Here is a 20537-nt window from a genome sequence, read left to right on the forward strand (position 1 = left end):
CCTGTGGCATGTGACTGCTTAGAGGTGCTGCACATTATCCTGGTGTACCTTGTGATGCACAGTGCGTGCCTGGATCATTGATTGTGTCGTTTCCCTCATTCCACCTGTGTACTTTCAATGGCACGTACTGCTTTTGCCCTTCCCCAGAGGATCATGTCCCTATGACAAAGGTGTAATGCGTTGGATGCATACTATGCCTTGTTGTACACAGCACATTTGTTCTAACATGTCTCTCTGTGACATGTGCCTGGTGTATTGATGTAGTGTCACTTGTTCATCCTCACAGGTAGGCGCCTCTGCCAAGAAGCAGATATGGCTGACCGCCGTCAGTGCCGTGAGGAGTGCGGATGGTCGGAAGCGGCGCATGGCCCAGGTGAGGAAACGCTGGCAGGATATCCGGTGCTGGACGCGGAGGATCGCACGGGTCCTGCTGGGGGACTCACCTGAGGCCCATAAGAACCGGGGGCGCCGCCGTCTGACCCACATCCACAAGCGTGTGCTGGCGGTGGTATTTCCAGACTTGGAGAGGCGCTTACAGGAGAAGCAGCAGCAGGAAGGGGGTAGGTACATGTGTGTTTGTTGTGTGTCACCAGCATTTGTAAGTGCACAGTTGCATGGATTCACTGCCAGGGTTTAAAGTTGCTGTGCAGATCCAGTTACCCACAGTATAGCTGTGCTCTCCTGCCTCCCTTCCCCTCCTTGCAATGTGTTCCCTGGTCTGTGTGTAGTCACTCCTTCACAAGGTAATGTAGGCTGACGCTTTCTCCACGTGAACTATGCCTGTAGCATCATGTGTGGGGGGGGTGTGTAACAGGTTTGGGGACCTTGCCTGTGCCCTGTCCAGTTCAGTACATGTGGGTTCCATGTCAGTTGGCACTGATGCTGAGTCCAGACATGGGAGTTAGTCTCTCAAGTGTCATGCCTTACAGCGCGCATGTCCTATGTTGTGGCCTGTGACATGATGTGCATGAGTGTGCGATACGCATAGTGCAGGGATGGTGGCGTGTGTTGCAGTCATTCCCATTCAGGACCATGGAGTTGTGTGGCCACTACTGTCCCCTGGGGCCTATTTTCATAGGTGTCATGTGTGTCATCACAAAACGTGGACACTCTCAGTGTCTACAGCATAGGTTGTGCTCTGTGCCATTGTCCCCTGGCACCATGTATATTGACGTGAAATGTAGTACAAGTGTCCACTGTACAGCCTGACCTGATTTCCCTTGTTCATAGTCACAGTGGCCAGTGCCTGTGTGTCTTGTTACAATCATCTGATGATGGCCATTTGTACATGATTCTTTGGACAGGCGCACCTTGGGAATTTGGCGTCCAATCTTGCATTTATGCAGCCCCTGTGTATTTCACCCAGACTAAGAGATGTAAGTGCTTCCTGTGTGTCAACAAATTGTCTCATGTAGGGGGTGGTTGTTGCGGGCAAAGCCTACATGTCAAAACCTGAACTCTCCTTGCTAGGTCTGGCCAGTGTGTGATGTTTGTCTGGACATACACTCAAGGTGCAGTGAGACAGTCATGTTGGGCATGTTTTCAGTATTACCTATGCAGCATGTGCCTCAAGTTCATGGATATGGTCCCTGCTCATCCCTATTTTCGGCAACGCTGTGTGGTGCAGATGCAGTGCTGGATTGTCCCCAGGGCCTGGCTCCTATGTCAAACTCCATTTCATGTCATTTGCAATTGTGTCATGCTCTCCATGGATTTTCAGTGGCATGGTGGGTCAACCAACTGTGTGTTGCATGCCCTACATCTGTACCTTGTTTTGTAGATGTTACTGATCTTTCTTTTCAGGCTATGCACTGTAACCTATGTAGATTGGACTCATGTGACATATGTATACAGGTGTGTGATTAATTGCTGCCTCTTCACCTTGCCCACAGCATCGTCGGGGGACAAGGAGGGAGACATGAGCACAGACTGAGCGGAGGGACCGAGCACCAGTGCCAGCGTTGACATCGTGGCTGGCACATTGAGTGGTACTGAGGCAGAGGAGAGTGAGGCCGAGGACCTGTCCACTGGCACAACTGAATATGAAGCTGACGGGTCCGAGGATGATCTCTCCGAGTGGGCGGAGGCTGCACCAGCAGCTGACAGCGGCACAACATCGCACCCCGCCCCCTCCATTGCCATCAGCCGCCTCCCACTTGCTCGTGTCCCTTCCCAGCGTGCCCGGTCACCACATGTCTCCTTCCTGCCAGGCACCGCACCCCCTGCCCCTGTCTCCACTGCTGCCGCCAATGCCGAGTCTGTGGACATCCAGCGGCAGTTGCAGATTGGTCAGGCTGCGATCCTTAATGTCCTCCATGGCCACAGCCAAGTGCTGCACAATATGGAGGCATACTTGGAGGGCATTTTTTCATCGCAGGCTGACCAACGCCAGTTGCTGAGGTCCATCGACTCGACACTGACTGCAGCAGTGGGTCTCCTGCAGTGCTACGTCCCACCCACTACCCCTGCCCCATCCACACTTCCCACTCCCATGCCTGTCCCACGTACACCCAGACGTCAGCATGCACCCAACACAACAGACACAGGCACCACACCAGCAGGGAAGGTCATACGCACACCTCCTGGCACGCACACACAGGGTGAAGTAGGCACACCCACTGGGTCGGGGGGCAAATGTAAGTCATGCAGCCAGAGTGGGAGTCCGCATTCCACCCAATCCACTCCCTCCAAATCCCCTCCCCTCAGCTCTCCTGGCCACATTTCCAGCAAGGACTCCTTCATGGCTGCTCTGTCCCTGAGCCCCACTGTGACACCACCCCGCAAGCGGTCAAGGGAGTCCCCGGTCAGGGTGGTTGAGTCCCCCCCCCCTGTCCACACCCTCCCCCTGTGACCCATCCCTCCGCCCCCCCCCCCTCCTTGGGGCCTGTGGTTCCTTCGGGTGCAGGGGAGACGCTGGAGGACCTTGCAAAGGTGTGCAGCGCCATCCTGGCCTCCGCCTTTGGCCCTGACCCACCCCCTGTGGTGGAGTCCTCCATCCCTGCACCCACGACGCCTACCCTTCGCCCTCATGTCCCTGTGGTGCCAGGTCCTTCCCCCCCACATGATGCCCTCCCCGCTCTGGAAGACGATGGAGTCTGACTGTGCAGGCAAGCTAGGGGACACGCGTCCCACTGTGTCCCCCACCTGGATTGGAACTTTGGTTTGCCCTATGGGCATAGTACTTTTTGAACTTTGAAGGGAAAAACATATGTTTTGGATGCTGATTAAAGCAATTGATTTTTCCTTTGTACACTACTGTCTGTCTGGTATTGCTGTTGGTGGACCTGGCCCATTATTTTGGGTGGTGATTATGTGTTGGGTGTGTGGGAATTGTCGTCTTGTGCTGGTCATAGGGTGGATCCTGGTATCTGTGTGCCATCACAAGCTGTTGGCTACATAACTATGTTCATGTAAGCAGTTACTGCATGGTGACATCGTCCCAAGGTGTGTTCCTTCCTCTGTGTAACCTGACTTCTTCCCTGCAGGGTCTTTCCAATATGTGGTGCTGAGCTGTGTCTACATTGGCTGAGTGTGTGACGGACTCGTTAGACTTGGCCCATGCATGCTGAGCGATGTCTCCACCTGCATCATTCGTGGCGTCTTTGGTGGTCACTGTACTTGTGTATGTAGACTGTTGCCATGACTTCATGTGTACATGTATTCTTTTAGGCGCTATGCATATGTATACTTCCAGCCTCGCACACATGTGGTACATGTACTGCAGGATCTTTGTGCACCTGACTGACATTTGTGGGCATTGGATCTGTGGGTACTCCACCCTTTTCTTTGCAGGGGCACTGCTGTGAGTGTTATGCACCCACCCCTCCTGTGTATGGGCACTGCCGGGAGGACTCTGCACACACCCCTCCTGCATCTGGGCACTGCTGGGAGGACTCTGCACCCACCCCTCCTGTGTCTGGGCACTGCTGGGAGGACTCTGCACCCACCCCTCCTGTGTCTGGGCACTGCTGGGAGGACTCTGCACCCACCCCTCCTGTGTCTGGGCACTGCTGTGAGGACTCTGCACACACCCCTCCTGTGTCTGGGCACTGCTGGGAGGACTCTGCACACACCCCTCCTGTGTCTGGGCACTGCTGAGAGGACTCTGCACCCACCCCTCCTGTGCCTGGGCACTGCTGGGAGGACTCTGCACCCACCCCTCCTGTGCCTGGGCACTGCTGGGAGGACTCTGCACCCACCCCTCTTGTGTCTGGGCACTGCTGGGAGGACTCTGCACCCACCCCTCCTGTGTCTGGGCACTGCTGGGAGGACTCTGCACCCACCCCTCCTGTCTCTGGGCACTGCTGGGAGTGTTAGGCACCCACCCCTCCTGTGTCTGGGCACTGCTGTGAGGACTCTGCACCCACGCCTCCTGTGTCTGGGCACTGCTGGGAGGACTCTGCACACACCCCTCCTGTGTCTGGGCACTGCTGGGAGGACTCTGCACCCACCCCTCCTGTGTCTGGGCAATGCTGGGGGCCTCTGCACCCACCCCTCCTGTGTCTGGGCACTGCTGGGAGGACTCTGCACCCACCCCTCCTGTGTCTGGGCACTGCTGGGAGTGATAGGCACCCACCCCTCCTATGTCTGGGCACTGCTGGGAGGACTCTGCACCCACCCCTCCTGTGTCTGGGCACTGCTGGGAGGACTCTGCACCCACCCCTCCTGTGTCTGGGCACTGCTGGGAGGACTCTGCACCCACCCCTCCTGTCTCTGGGCACTGCTGGGAGTGTTAGGCACCCACCCCTCCTGTGTCTGGGCACTGCTGTGAGGACTCTGCACCCACCCCTCCTGCGTCTGGGCACTGCTGGGAGGACTCTGCACACACCCCTCCTGTGTCTGGGCACTGCTGGGAGGACTCTGCTCCCACCCCTCCTGTGTCTGGGCACTGCTGGGAGGACTCTGCACACACCCCTCCTGTGTCTGGGCACTGCTGGGAGGACTCTGCACCCACCCCTCCTGTGTCTGGGCACTGCTGAGAGGACTCTGCACCCACCCCTCCTGTCTCTGAGCACTGCTGGGAGTGTTAGGCACCCACCCCTCCTCTCTCTGGGCACTGCTGGGAGTGTTAGGCACCCACCCCTCCTGTCTCTGGGCACTGCTGGGAGTGTTAGGCACCCACCCCTCCTGTGTCTGGGCACTGCTGGGAGGACTCTGGACACACCCCTCCTATTTCAGGATATGTACGCTTAGAACATACACGTGTGTGGGTTCACTCCATGCATACGCGGGTGAGGGTACGGGTCGTACTTACACTGTTGGCGGGGGGGTACGCTCCATACGTACGCGGGTGGGGGTACGGGTCGTACTTACACTGTTGGGGTGGGGGGTATGCTCCATGCATACGCGGGTGGGGTTACGGTCCGTACGTCCACTGTTGGCATGGGGGTACGCTCCATACGTATGCGGGTGAGGGTACGGGTCGTACTTACACTGTTGGGGAGGGGGGTACGCTCCATACGTATGCGGGTGAGGGTACGGGTCGTACTTACACTGTTGGGGTGGGGGGTACGCTCCATACGTACGCGGGTGGGGGTACGGGTCGTACTTACACTGTTGGCAGGGGGGTTACGCTCCATACGTACGTGGGTGGGGGTACGGGTCGTACTTACACTCTTGGGGTGGGGGGTACGCTCCATGCATATGCGGGTGGGGTTACGGTCCGTACGTACACTGTTGGGGTGGGGGGTACGCTCCATACATACGCGGGTGAGGGTACGGGTCGTACATCCACTGTTGGGGTGGGGGGTACGCTCCATGCATACGCGGGTGAGGGTACGGGTCGTACTTACACTGTTGGGGTGGGGGGTACGCTCCATGCATACGCGGGTGAGGGTACGGGTCGTACTTCCACTGTTGGGGTGGGGGGTATGCTCCATACGTACACGGGTGAGGGTACGGGTCGTACGTACACTGTTGGGGTGGGGGGTATGCTCCATACGTACGCGGGTGAGGATACGGGTCGTACTTACACTGTTGGAAGGGGGGGTATGCTCCATACGTACGCGGGTGGGGGTACGGGTCGTACTTACACTCTTGGGGTTGGGGGTACGCTCCATGCATACGGTGGTGGGGGTACGGTCCGTACATATCCGTACCCACGTTGTGGAATGCTTGTGCTGGCCGTACCCAGGCCTTTGCCACGTGGGTACAGCCGTCTCGCCATTGTTGGGATGACGTAGGTGTGGGCGGGGTACGACTCGTACCCACGCTCTTAAGGCGTGGGTACGGGACGTACCTGTATTGTTGTGTTGCCGGTTCGCGTCGTCAAGCACTTCCGTTGTGGCGGTCGCTGGCTTTGCTGGACACGCCCCCACCCCCTCGTAGTGACCAGGGCCTGAGGGTCAGGTATGTCCAGGGCATGTGTGCTGTGTGACTTTGGTGGGGGTTTTGTGGCCTGCCCCTGGTCCTGCCCCCCCTTTCCCCCCTCCCTTTGTTGTTCTGACCTTCTGCGGCGTCTGCGTCCGAACCTGTAGAGGAGGTCGACTGCTATGAGGGCCGGGATGACACGTAGGTTCGGGTCCATGTCTGTCCGTCGCGTACAGGTACTCCTTGTTCGCGTCGTCCTGATTTCCCGGCAGTTTTTGGCAGCCGGAAAATATTCACCGTGCGGGATGACGTCGGTGCGAATCGTGATTCCTGGTTCGTGAATGGCAGGCTGCGTGCGTCCCGACATCACGTCGGCGCTTTCCCGGATCGCATTTGTACGTTTATTTTCGTCGGTCGGGGTTTTGTACGATTCGTACGGAAATGGGGTTTCCGTGCGAATCGTAATTCCATGTTTGTATATTTTGACGACCGGGTACGCGTCGGACGGAGAATATGCTCCGTCCGACGGTTCGCACCCGGTTTTTACCGGATCGTGATCGGCACCTTAATTCTCTTCTACAGCATTTTCTGTATATAACATGTGATCCTCCATGTATGATCTTCTTGCGTTTAATGGGCTTTAATGAAAAATGTAAGCTCTCATTTGAATTTGTACTTTCAGATTTAGGGGTAAGATATTGTGTAAACGTCATGTGTCTGATCCGCGAAACCGGTCCTAGGATGCTTGTTTCCGGTCCAGGGAGGACCTGGCTTGGCAGTTCGGGCTGGACTGTTCCCATGAGGCAAAGGGTCAAGACTGATTTGCATATGGCCAGGTCTAAACTGGGGTGGCATGGTGAGCAAAAGAATGATGGATTGAACCCAGATCTCTTGACTGGGGGTGAATGTTTTGATTTGTTCTGCATTCCGTCCATCAATTGTGTGTCTTTCGCTTTTTTTTGTGAACCTTTGTTATACTCAGGGCCCCTGGAATTATGCAGCAGGGAAGGGCCAAATTATGTGGCAGGGGTGAGTAAATTATGCAGCTAGAAAAGCAAATTATGCAGTGTAATCTGGCACATTTTGTAATAGTATAAATTCATTATTGTATCATTTTAACACTTGTTAACACTGCCTGGGCATTGTTTGCACCTCATTAGTGTGAGAAGGTGGCCTGATATATGCTGTCCACTAATTCTAGAGGGCACCTTGTATCAGTCCAAACAACCCCTTATGGTGAATTGGTTAAAGACAACCTTTATTGAAAGCTATCCTAGTGGTAGCTATGGAGATCAGCCTTCAGGCTAAGTCTTGAAGGAATGTAAAGCAGCTTGTTTTACCAGTCTATAATCTCTTGAATGATCAAATGAAAGGACAACCACACCAGGTATATATTTAAAATATATGTATTTAGAATAAAACACACCCCTCTAGTCTCTTTATGAGACTGGAGTTCGAAGTACTTAATTTAAAAGTTAGCAATCAACAGTAATAGCACAAATACACGTTTGGGCCCTAGGGGCGTACCAAACCACATACCAATAAGGTGGTATAAGAACCACGACTGAACTAGTCACAAGTCCTAGAGCCTGTAGAATCATTGGGACCCCAAGGAACCACCCAAGGTAGGGACACAGGGGACCCACGGGGGACGTGTGCAGTGTGTAACACAACAGCGGGTTCCCGGTAGGTTCTATGGGCAATATCGCGGTTGGAAATTTAAAGATTAGGGACACTTAGAATCGAGTCAGGACCAAACCCTTTTGGACTTAAGATGTTCTAGGGCTAGCACCCACGGGAGCACTGGAGTACTCGAGTTACCTCACCCAGGGAAGCCGGGTGCATAGGTGTCTTTTGGTGTCGGGTCGCGTCGTCGATTACAATGGAAGCTGGCGAAGAACTGCTGCTGCCGTGAAGAGGAGAAGTGTTCGAAGAGATCCAAGCCTGGATTTAGGATGTAAGGAACCTGAAAGCAGAGAGGACAGAGTCTGGGTCACTAGCCAGTGACCGAGGGCAGGATGGACCAATGCCCACAGATGTCGGGTGCTTCAGGTGAGTTGACGGGTGTCTTGACTCTTCAGCCACGAGGTCCAGGAGGCGTCGACGAAGTCCACGAGCCGGATTCGAGCTGCCGCACAAAGTCTGTCAAGTGCTGTGGTATTGGCGACCAGAATGGACCCAACAAGCCTTGGCAACGGCAAGTTACTGGAAATCAGAGAAAGAACTGCGGTGCAGACAAGCAAGGTCTGAGGGACTCACCCAGCGAGGGTAAGTCGGGGCACTTCTGGACTAGCCAGGAAAGCCCAAGTAGAAGAGGAATTGCCTTTGTGGGGACCTACTAGCCAACAGGCTAGCGATCGCGAAGGAGCCTCACGCGGTCGCACTTGAAACTGGCCCACGGGTCACTCATGGAGTGGAGGCCAGCAATCTTCGGTGCAGGAGGTGCTCAAGGCTGGGGCGACTCGAAGCCCAAAGCACAACTTCGAGGAAGTCCCAGAAGATAGTGTTGCTGCAAAAGTTCACGGTGTCCAGGGGTCACAGTTCCACGTCACCCACGATAGCCACGGGCCTCAGCTTTTCTGTGGACTCAGGGTAGCCTCGGGGAAGTCTGGAAATCTATCTTTGGTGATGCAAAGACTTCAGCGTCCGGCGGGAGCTTCAGCGATGCAGACCGATCAGTTGCTTCTTTGGTGCCTGCCAAGCAGGGGAGTCACTCCTTGAAGTTGAAAAGGATTTCTTGAGCGCTCTATCACCATGCGGTTTCTTGGCGCTAAGGGAGATTTCTTCAGTCTTCTAGTCATAGTAGAACATCGAAGGTCCAGGATATATATTGCAGAGTTTCGTCCAGGGTAATCTAAAGTCGCATGGACTGGATTCCCATACTTATACAAAGTTTGGGGGTTGGACATACTCTAGGGACCCACCTATGGGAGGGTTTGGAAAGAGGGGTGGTTACACCCATTTCCTTTGTCCAGTTTTGCACCAGAGCAGGGGCAGGTAGCCCCTGCAACCGGTTTGAACTGGACTATGCACAGGGACACCAAGTGTGCCCCCTGTGCAGCACTTCAAAGCACTAGAGAGTGCTCCCGCCCAGCCCCAATACACATCTGCCTGTCTGGGGAGGTGGTTACACCTCACTGGGACAGGAAACCTATTGTCCATTCCTCCCCTGCCGGAGTTTCGGTCAGCAGCAGGAGGCCAGACCCGTGTCTGTGGCGGAGGCATCCATTTTGTGATGCCAGGGCTTTAGAAAGTCCTAACGGGTTAGACCAGTGTGAACATGTCTCTCCCTCTAGAAGGGTGGAATGCTACCCCCGCCGCCAGAACTGGCGGGGGGGGGGGGTAGTATTCCAAAGCGTTTGACACCAAACACAACATGTTTCCGTGCAGCCATCCCAAAGTTAGCATTTACCGTGAGGTTATAATGCACTTAAGAGTATATGGTCAGGCTGCACCACAAACAGCATCAGAGGAGGTACTCCGAACGCTGCAGAGGGGCTCTGCTCATGCAGGGGCACCCTCTCACATAAAAACCAAGCACTCTGCCTTCAGGATTGTTAAGGCCTGCCATAGGAGTGACTTATAGGTTTTATATGTGTGTACAATGGTAATGATATAGGTAGCCTATACCACTGTAAGGGGTGCAAGCACCATCTTACCCAGGCTGCAGTAGTAGACCTGTGGTGTCATTTTGGAGTGCTTCCCAGGGGTGGCATAATATATGCTGCAGCCACTGGTAGGCCTCTGAGGTACCTATGCTCTAGGTACATAGTATACCATATAGTAGGGGCTTATAAGGCACTCCAGAATCCAATTAGAAATGTACCTAATGTACATGGAAACCATTTTACAGAGAAAACAGATAGACTGGGGCCCTGAATAGCAGGGCCCCAGTTCAACTAAGTCATAAACCAGCAAAACACCAGGAAAAAAGTGGGGACAACCGTATAGTCAGATTCCACCTTCCTACAATTAGTACCAGTTTAATATACAAATACAGCAATAAGCAACAAACAGGAGACCAGTCAACTTATGCAAATGGCCTTCCACTCCTGGCTATACTACAGTGTGTAGTAAGTCTAATAATTATATAAATGTAGCTATTACAATCAAGTGAAATCTGGGAACATATGTCCAGGTCTTAAATTGTAGGCTAAGGATTTCAGGCATTTATTCCTACAGAAGAAACTTGAACTTGTGGATAAGGTCAGTATGGTGCATTGAGGTGGTAGGTTAGGTTTAAGGGCAGAAAATTGAATATACATGGATGTTGCGATGCAAAATGCGAGGAACCCTCCCACACTTCCAAGTTTGGAGGTTGCTTTCCATCTTGGAAACACATGTAAAGTCATTTCTGCAGGAGGAAGGAGGGTGTTTCCAGGGTGTAAAATATCAGACAACAAAGACAAATATATTCCACTCTGGAGAAAACAAAAGCTTTTTGTACAATTCCACTAAATGTACTTCTCCCGATTGTCTGCGTTGAGAACAGTCAACAGGAGTGCTTTTAGTAGAAGAGGAGTGCGCAAAGAAATCTACAAGATGCTTAGATTGTCACATGTATTCCTTGAGATGCTTGTAAATCAGCAATCTTCACAAATTGTAGGCAGAAATTGTCGGTGCGTAGGTTTCTGACTCTCACCTCAGCAACAAACAGCTGAACTTCAGCAGCGATTTCCATGTTTGCACAGTTTACACATCAACGCACCCCCCTCACTGCCTCACGAGCTGCTGCCAAACAGGGAAAGCATCAGACATTTCTGGCCTTGCTTGGCTGACAGGAGATGCAGAGCCATGCTTGGTAGCAGAGAGCTCGTGTGGAGGCGCGCATTTTCAGAGATCAAAATGTGAGTTGAATACACATTTCAGGTGTTTGCTAATTGGTAACAGAATCACATTTGTGAAATTTGTGAAACAGAGACGAAAAATGCGGAATACATTTCCCTTTAAAATGCAAACTTGCCGTGCTCTCCATGTTCCTTTTCTATAACATCCACAGAAATGTAAGACAGGTGGTAATAATGAGCATCCGATGGATGTCCTGAGTAGGTACGTAGCGTATTAAGCCATTGTCGAAACCGCTCTTAAATCATAGCAGGTTTCTCTCATAGCAGGGTGCTGTAATAGCAGGTTTCTGTCAAGGCAGGGTTCTATCACAGCAGGGTTCTGTAGTTCTGTGATAGCAGGGTTCTATCATAGCAGGGAACTTTAATAGCAGGGTTCTTTTGTATCAGGGTTCTATCATAGCAGGGTTGTGTACTAGCAGGATTCTATCGTAGCAGGGTTCTCTCATAGCAGGGTTCTATCATAGCAGGGTTCTTTAATAGCATGGCTCTATTAAGACAGGGTTCTATCATATCAGGGTTCTGTAGTTCTGTAATTTCAGGGTTCTGTCATAGCAGGGTTCTGTAATAGCAGGGTTCTATCATAGCAGGGTTCTGTAATAGCATGGTTCTATCAAGGTAGGGCTCTATCATAGCAGGGTTCTGTAGTTCTGTAATAGCAGGGTTCTATCATAGCCAGGTTCTGTAACACCAGAGTTCTATCATAGCAGGGTGCTATTATAGCAGTGTTCTGTCATAGCAAGGTTCTGACATAGGGTTCTAGCATAGCAGGGTTCTATGATAGCAGGGTTCTGTAATAGCAGGGTTCTATGATAGCAGGGTTCTATGATAGTAGGGTTCTTTTATAGCAGTGTTCTTTTATAGCAGTGTTCTGTCATAGCAGGGTTCTCTCATAGCAGGATTCTGTCGTTCTGTAATAGCATGGATCTTTCATAGCAGGGTTCTATTATAGGAGGGTTCTTTCATAGCAGGGTTCTGTCATAGCAGGGTTCTGTAGTAGCAGTGTTCTATCATAGCCAGGTTCTGTAACAGCAGGGTTCTATCATAGCAGGATTCTGTAGTTCTGTAATAGCAAGGTTCTATCATAGAAGGGATCTTTCATAGCAGGGTTCTCTTATTGCAGGGTTCTATCATAGCAGGTTTCTATCATAGCAGGGTTCTGTAATAGCAGTGTTCCATCATAGCAGGGTTCCATCATAGCAGGTTTCTATCATCGCAGGTTTCTATCATAGCAGGGGTTTATCATAGCAGGATTCTGTAGTTCAGCAATAGCAAGGTTCTATCATAGAAGGGATCTTTCATAGCAGGGTTCTATCATAGCAGGTTTCTCTAACAGCAAGGTTCTGTAATAGCAGGGTTCTGTAATAGAAGGGTTCTATCATAGCAGGATTCTGTAGTTCTGTAATAGCAGGGATCTTTCATAGCAGGGTTCTACTATAGGAGGGTTCTTTCATAGCAGCGTTCTTTAATAGCAGGGTTATATCATAGCAGTGTTCTGTAATTGCAGGTTTCCATCATAGCAGATTTCTATCATTGCAGGGTGTTATCATCGCAGGATTCTGTAGTTCAGTAATAGCAAGGTTCTATCACAGAAGGGATCTTTCATACCAGGGTTCTATCATAGCAGGTTTCTATCACAGCAAGGTTCTGTAATAGCAGGGTTCTGTAATAACAGGGTTTATTCACAGCAGGATTCTGTAGTTATGTAATAGCAGGGATCTTTAATAGCAGGGTTCTATTATAGGAGGGTTCTTTCATAGCAGGGTTATATCATAGCAGTGTCCTGTAATAGCAGAGTTCTAATATAGCCGGGTTCTGTAACAGCAGGGTTCTATCATAGCAGGATTTTGTAGTTCTGTAATAGCAAGGTTCTATCATAGAAGGGAGCTTTTGTAGCAGGGTTCTCTTATAGCAGGGTTCTATCAAGCAGAGTTCTGTAATAGCAGGGTTCTATCATAGCAGAGCTCTGTAATAGCAGGGTTCTATCATAGCAGGGTTCTGTCATAGCAGGGTTCTGTCATAACAAGGGTCTATCATAGCAGTGTTCTGTAATAGCAGGGCTCTATCATAGCAGGGTTCTGTCATAGCATGATTCTATCATAGCAGTGTTCTGTAATAGCAGGGCTCTATCATAGCAGGGTTCTCTCATAGCAGGGTTCTATCATAGCAGGGTTCTTTAATAGCATGGTTCTATTAAGGCACGGTTCTATCAGAGTAGGGTTCTGTAGTTCTGTTATTTCAGGGTTCTATCATAGCAGGGTTCTGTAATAGCATGGTTCTATCAAGGCAGGGCTCTATCATAGCAGGGTTCTGTAGTTCTGTAATAGCAGGGTTCTATCATATCCAGGTTCTGGAACAGCAGAGTTCTATAATAGGAGGGTGCTATTATAGCAGTGTTCTGTCATAGCAAGGTTCTGTCATAGGGTTCTAGCATAGCAGGGTTCTATGATAGCAGGGTTCTGTAATAGCAGGGTTCTATGATAGCAGGGTTCTGTGATAGTAGGGTTCTTTTATAGCAGTGTTCTTTTATAGCAGTGTTCTGTCATAGCAGGGTTCTCTCATAGCAGGATTCTGTCGTTCTGTAATAGCAGGGATCTTTCATAGCAGGGTTCTTTTATAAGAGGGTTCTTTCATAGCAGGGTTCTGTCATAGCAGGGTTCTATCATAGCCAGGTTCTGTAACATCAGGGTTCTATCATAGCAGGATTCTGTAGTTCTGTAATAGCAAGGTTCTATCATAGAAGGGATCTTTCATAACAGGGTTCTCTTATTGCAGGGTTCTATCATAGTAGGTTTCTATCATAGCAGGGTTCTGTAATAGCAGTGTTCCCTCATAGCAGGGTTCTGTAATAGCAGGGTTCCATCATAGAAGGTTTCTATCATAATAGGTTTCTAACATAGCAGGAGTTTATCATAGCAGGAATCTGTAGTTCAGCAATAGCAAGGTTCTATCACAGAAGGGATCTTTCATAGCAGGGTTCTATCATAGCAGGTTTCTCTAACAGCAAGGTTTTGTAATAGAAGGGTTCTATCATAGCAAGATTATGTAGTTCTGTAATAGCAGGGATCTTTCATAGCAGGGTTCTACTATAGGAGGGTTCTTTCATAGCAGCGTTCTTTCATAGCAGGGTTATATCATAGCAGTGTTCTGTAATTGCAGGTTTCCATGATAGCAGGTCTCTATCATTGCAGGGTTTTTATCATAGCAGGATTCTGTAGTTCAGTAATAGCAAGGTTCTATCACAGAAGGGATCTTTCATAGCAGGGTTCCATCATAGCAGGTTTCTATCACAGCAAGGTTCTGTAATAGCAGGGTTCTGTGATAACAGGGTTTATTCATAGCAGGATTCTGTAGTTCTGTAATAGCATGGTTCTTTCATAGCAGGGTTATATCATAGCAGTGTCCTGAAATAGCAGAGTTCTATCATAGCCGGGTTCTGTAACAGCAGGGTTCTATCATAGCAGGATTCTGTAGTTCTGAAATAGCAAGGTTCTATCATAGAAGGGAGCTTTCATAGCAGGGTTCTCTTATAGCAGGGTTCTATCAAGCAGAGTTCTGTAATAGCAGGGTTCTATCATAGTAGGGTTCTGTAAAAGCAGGGCTCCATCATAGCAGGTTTCTATCATAGCAGGGTTCTGTCATAACACGGTTCTGTAATAGCAGGGTGCTATCATAGCAGGGTTTTATCATAGCAGTGTTTTGTAATAGCCGGGTTCTGTCATAACAAGGTTCTATCATAGCAGTGTTCTGTAATAGCAGGGCTCTATCATAGCAGGGTTCTGTCATAGCATGATTCTATCATAGCAGTGTTCTGTAATAGCAGGGCTCTGTCATAGCACGGCTCTATCACAGCATGGTTCTGTAATAGCAGGTCTCTATCATAGCAGGGTTCTGTCATTGCAGGGTTCTAGCATAGCCACGTTCTATCATAGCAGGGTTCTGTAAAAGCAGGGCTCTATCATAGCAGGGTTCTGTCATCGCAGGGTTCTATGATACTCCCATTTACAAGAATAACACACAAACAAATTGAAGCAAACCCATAAGATGAAGGGAATCTGCACTAAGAATGAATAGCACATTCTGCAAAGTAAACATCAGTACTCCTTCGACAGTGGCCTTGATGGGTAATAAGGCATCCAGAAAGTTCCAAAACAGCTTAAGAAGAAGTGTAATGCTTGAAAGAATGGGATCCAGTCAGCATCTTTCTGGATATGTTTCAGTCAAGGCTCCCTCCATCAAAGTTGGGCATGAAGGTGGATTTATAGGTCTAACAATCTTAACTCTCCTATGGTTGTATTATTGTTCTGCGTAGGTATCCTAATATTACAGTTAGTGCTGCTGTCTGCTCAAGCTTTTTCATGAAATTAGACGGCTTTGCTGAGGTAATGCACCGGGGTGTTTGTATTTAAATTTCATTGCAGGGTTTCTAAATTTCAGGGGATGATGTCAAACCAGAGGACCCTGTCTGGGCCTTGACCTGCCGTAGTTAAAACCTCTTTCTTTGGCTGTTTAATGCCAATCGGTTTTCTGGCATCCAAGCCTTTTTTGCCTCAAAGGAGGTTATGTAAAGCAATGAAACAGCTGCCTCCTGATGACAGAAACGATCCCTTTTGAGATCTACAGGACACACAATACTATGAGGCTGACACATTCCCTGTCCTTGCTATCAGACAGAAGGTGCCATGTGTTGAATATCATTGTCAAATTGAGCTGCATCAGGACCGCCAGATAGCCATGATCCTGGGATGTCAGTTGTATTTCTCTGATACTTTATTGCCAGCATGTTAAGGTTGGGCTTGTGTGCTAGTGAGAATGTTATGCATTTTAATAAATTCTGCCAGCTCAAACATGGCTACTCTTATACATTCTTAAGATCTTGCCCCGGAACAAGACACTTGAAAGGGGGGTGAAACTTCCAGGTTTACCTGTTTATGGATTGCAGTAGTTTCTGGCACTGCCACATCTTTGAGAACAGCACTGATAATGATTGAATACAAGAGTCCTGTCTATTCTTCAGTGCCTCATTTGTATGGATTAAGCAGGGATCTGGACAAGCCAGCAGCTGGATTTATTTTATAGTTCTGTTTGAATACTTATTGGAAAGTATGAAGTGATGGGACAGAGGACACATGGTAGGCCCAAGTTGAGCTGGCGGTTATTGCTGTCCTGCAACATTAGATTGAATCCCAGCCATTTTATATCAGACCAATTTTGGAAACTTGACATTGCTCCTGTATGGATGCAAAATTCCTCAAGCTGCTGCATGCAGTGCTCTAAAAATGTAAAGATTTTTTTCCGACCAAGTTACATCATAGATTTTAGTTATGGACAATGCCAATAATTCATATTACAAATATTGAAAAATGTATTATGTTGAAAAGTAATTCAGTCAGGCCAATTTTGTAACTAAATTTGTTTTAAAGCTTTACATATTTTTAGGATTTGCTTTAAATAAGAAGGTTTTATCCTGTATTTCATACAGTAGCTTCAAGATTGTCACTCTTCTGGGGAACCAAGAGTGTTTTGGAATCCAAGAAATGTCAAGGGGTTTGAACTTCTCCAATGGCAAAGAGTGTAGGTTACAGAGCTAATGTGGAACAAAATCTCTAGGCACCCTAATGTGATTGAAACCAAACATAATTAGTTTGATTAATTCAAATGGAGTTGGAGATAACTATGATTTCAGAAGCGGTAAGACACTGTCATAGATGATTTAAGTACTCCTGGCTTTTGTAATCATAACATACAGTTGCAGTTGTATATTGTCTGTGTATGATTGCATTCCACTGTAAATACTGAGTAAGGTAGGGGGACATTTGACCCATGTTAGACTGTGCAAAGAACTGACATAATTACACACTTTGAGGTGTATATAGAATAGGAAGTCTTTGATGATAGCCATATAGCCCACCGTAGAGGACTATACCGGCCATTAAAGGCCCACTCCAGAGTTAAAGGCCCGAGAAGAAGGCCAGGGGCTTTAACAAGGGAGTAGGCCTTTAATGGCAGGTATAGTTCAGCTACGGCGGGCTAGAAGCCTATTAGAACATTCCTCCACTAGAGAGCATAATCTTCTAACAAAAAAACAAAGGCCAAATATTAGAAGGGATAAATATTTAATTCTGACCAGAATTTTCTTTTACTACATCTGGAGCTCCGTTGAAATATGTTATTTTTAAGACACCTGACATAAAGCATAATCTGTTCAATTTTATTGCACGGTTATCTCAAGCACACCACCTGCATAATGTATATTTTCTTATTTTGTGGGTCCATATAAATGCTGTGTTAAACTTGTGCCTAAAATACTACTTCAAGCTCATTCTCTTCCAGCAAGACATGTTCTTCTGGCAGTGACTTAACTGGCTCACTTACTAACACCACCCTAAAAAGAAATCTAGAATTATAGATGAAAGTAACAAAAATACACATACAAGGTGCATTGTGGGTTGAGCTAACTCTGCAGTAAGAACAAGATTGTTGGTGAGTGAATTGGTACCAGCAAGCAATTGAGTAAGTCGATTCTTACTTAACGGCATCTATCCAAGAATAGTATCAAGTATCTCCAGGAAGCATTCAACATTCTTTGCACATAGAGGGGGATATTCTCAAGGAGCTATCGCCGAGTTAACGGCACTTTATCGCAGCCAAAGTTGCGATAAATTTATCACCCCATTCACAAGCTGGTGTTAACAGCCCACAACACCAGTTTACCTGCAGTAGCAGCCGCAAAAAACATCGCCACAGAAGACCCCGCAACTATCGCTAATGAGATGCAGAGTAGGCGTTCCTGTGCCCAAAGCCGCGACGACACCACTCCACAACATTCACAACGACCAGCGAGAACTGCGATAAGAACACAAAACAGGCGATAAGGTGCGTTAGCACCAGGAAAATAACTCCTGCCCTGACCTGGTGCAAAGTCGAACCACAGCCTGCATCACAAAAGGAAGCACAGCCCACAGCCACATCGGAAGGGCAACAGATGCCATGGAGCCACCGGTCATGCGGGCCGGACACCCAAGTGAGCAACACCCTCCGCCACCACCCCAGGACCCCAACACCCACCGGAACACCCCCCCAACCACCACATAGGCAGCGCAGACAAAGACAGCGGACCCCCAGGAAACGCACCAGCCACACAGACCCAACACCTGACAATGTCATTGCCCACTACAGGCTCAAAAGGACAACCATCCTACGCATCCTGACCAACAACGCCCAACAGGCCGACGGCACTAACACAGCGAACAACCAACATCTCACCCCACACAAAGCTGCTGGCCGTGCTGCACCTGTTGGCCCCTGGGAACCCCCAACCAACACCTGCCACAGTCGGAGGAGTCACACCAGTCACATCCAAGTCTCTCACACCTGACCTGGACATCACTATCAGCCTGTTACCCCAGTCCCTATACATCCAACACAATGCGTAGGATCCGCTGGACACCAAGCAAGGACCATACGCCATAGCTAGATGCACGCACGTGTTGGGTTCAATCCACAGCACACATGTCATAACTGTGCCCCCTGCTGACACAGCACCCAATCAACGCAACAGAAAGCCCACGTCTCACAACAATGTGCAGGCAACAACCGAACACTGTGGAACCTCCACCAATCTCGCCTCCAAATACCCAGCCACTGTGCACGATTCCTCCATCCTCCGACAGTCCAGCAGCAACCAGCCACCCCAGGATGGCACCAAGGGAAATGCACAGCCCCTTGGCAAGTTCCAAATGGACACCCCACTCACCTCAACTCCACAACCATGCAACGCAAAACTCTGGCAATGCACACGTCACAAAATCAAAAACAACATGCCCACCCACCAGATGCGACAGAACAACTCACAATGGTAACCTGGGCAAGCCGTGAACATGAGCCATCAACGGCATGGCACCTCAGCCACACACTAGCCGAATGTGGGGAGAGGTGGAAACTAGGCATATTTGAAGGATGCAGGAGAATCATGATTGGGAAAGTACACAATGCCAAGAGTGGCAGAGATGTCCTGGACAGACCGCAGTATGCCGAACACACCCATATCCATAGCGACATACACCTCTGGTGTATGGAGTGTAGTGGACAGTGGACGCACCGTGTCACCCTGGCCAGTGGGTGAGTTCTCAGAAATGTTGCCTGTTACGTACCTCCCGTGAGCAGAGTGAGATGGCCCGGCATACGCCAGGCCAGTGTAGGGGTGTGAATAAAAGGCGTAAGTGGACGACGCGTTGCAGTCCGGAGGGAATAGGATCATCGTCACGGCGGTGATCGAACACTACAGACAACTGCTCTGGTGTCACTAACTCTGTGCATCGTGATCTAACGACAGGTGGGTGTGGGCCACTGCTGACCGCTGCCTCCGGCCTACACTGCGGTCCAGTAGGTAACAGAGTATTGATTTAGCGATGGCGGAGTTCATATCAGTGTACCCGCATCATCGCAGACTGCATCCCCTCTCAGCACCGGTGCCACTAAGTCTGTTCCCTGACATTCATGGACACTCTCTGGTAGTACATTTTTGGTGTCTGAGTCTATTGACTAGGGGCTAGTTCTCATCCTCATGTAGCTGATACCGAATTGGTGGTGAAAACAAGGCTGTTGCATTCCACTCCACCATTTGCTACTTCCAGATAACATCAGACCTTCCTCATCATGCCCTGGAGGACACCTTCCTCTGTCCACCGCAAGACTCCGCCACATTCACCTTCGACATCGATGAGGACCCGCTCACTGTGCGTGGACCTAACTCAGTGCACCGGAAGTCACTGTCCCGTGGCAGGGTGCCTGTGCCAGGCTCTGTGCATCCAGGGCCACTAACTTTGTGCTGGTCAGGTCCGGGACCCCTCCCTCTGAGATATTGGATGCCCTCTGAGGCGATGGCCTTAGGGTCATCAACACCATGTGTCTGTGGCCCTGGGTTGTCCGCTGCCTCCAGCCTCAACTGCGGTCCACCAGGGCTCACACACCAAATCGAGTCCTGACCGGCCCGGACGTTGCATCACCGCAGGAGGCACACGCCACCACCGGCAGGATCACTTCCAACCGCCGTCTGCCAGAGTCGAAACGGTGGTCCTGACAGACTTATGGAGTTGCTCACACCTGTCGTGGATGCCATCATCAGACTGATACCCTGCTCGGCACTCCAGGTGCCACTGACTCAGTGCACCGCAAGCCATCATCTGTTACTGATTGAGTTTTGTGTTGTGGGGAGGTTACGCAGCGATGTTACCACAAGCAGTGTGGGAGTCTCGGGGCGTTGATGAGGAAGATGATGCAGGTGTAACACACCCCACTGCATCTGCATCAGGAATAACTCGAAGGGACACTATCCAAGACTTTTTCTTCACATGGGCACGCTCAGCTGTAGTGCCCAGACCT

The sequence above is a fragment of the Triturus cristatus genome, chromosome 5_1 (assembly GCF_964204655.1).
Source record: "Triturus cristatus chromosome 5_1, aTriCri1.1, whole genome shotgun sequence".
Lineage (NCBI taxonomy): Eukaryota > Metazoa > Chordata > Amphibia > Caudata > Salamandridae > Triturus > Triturus cristatus.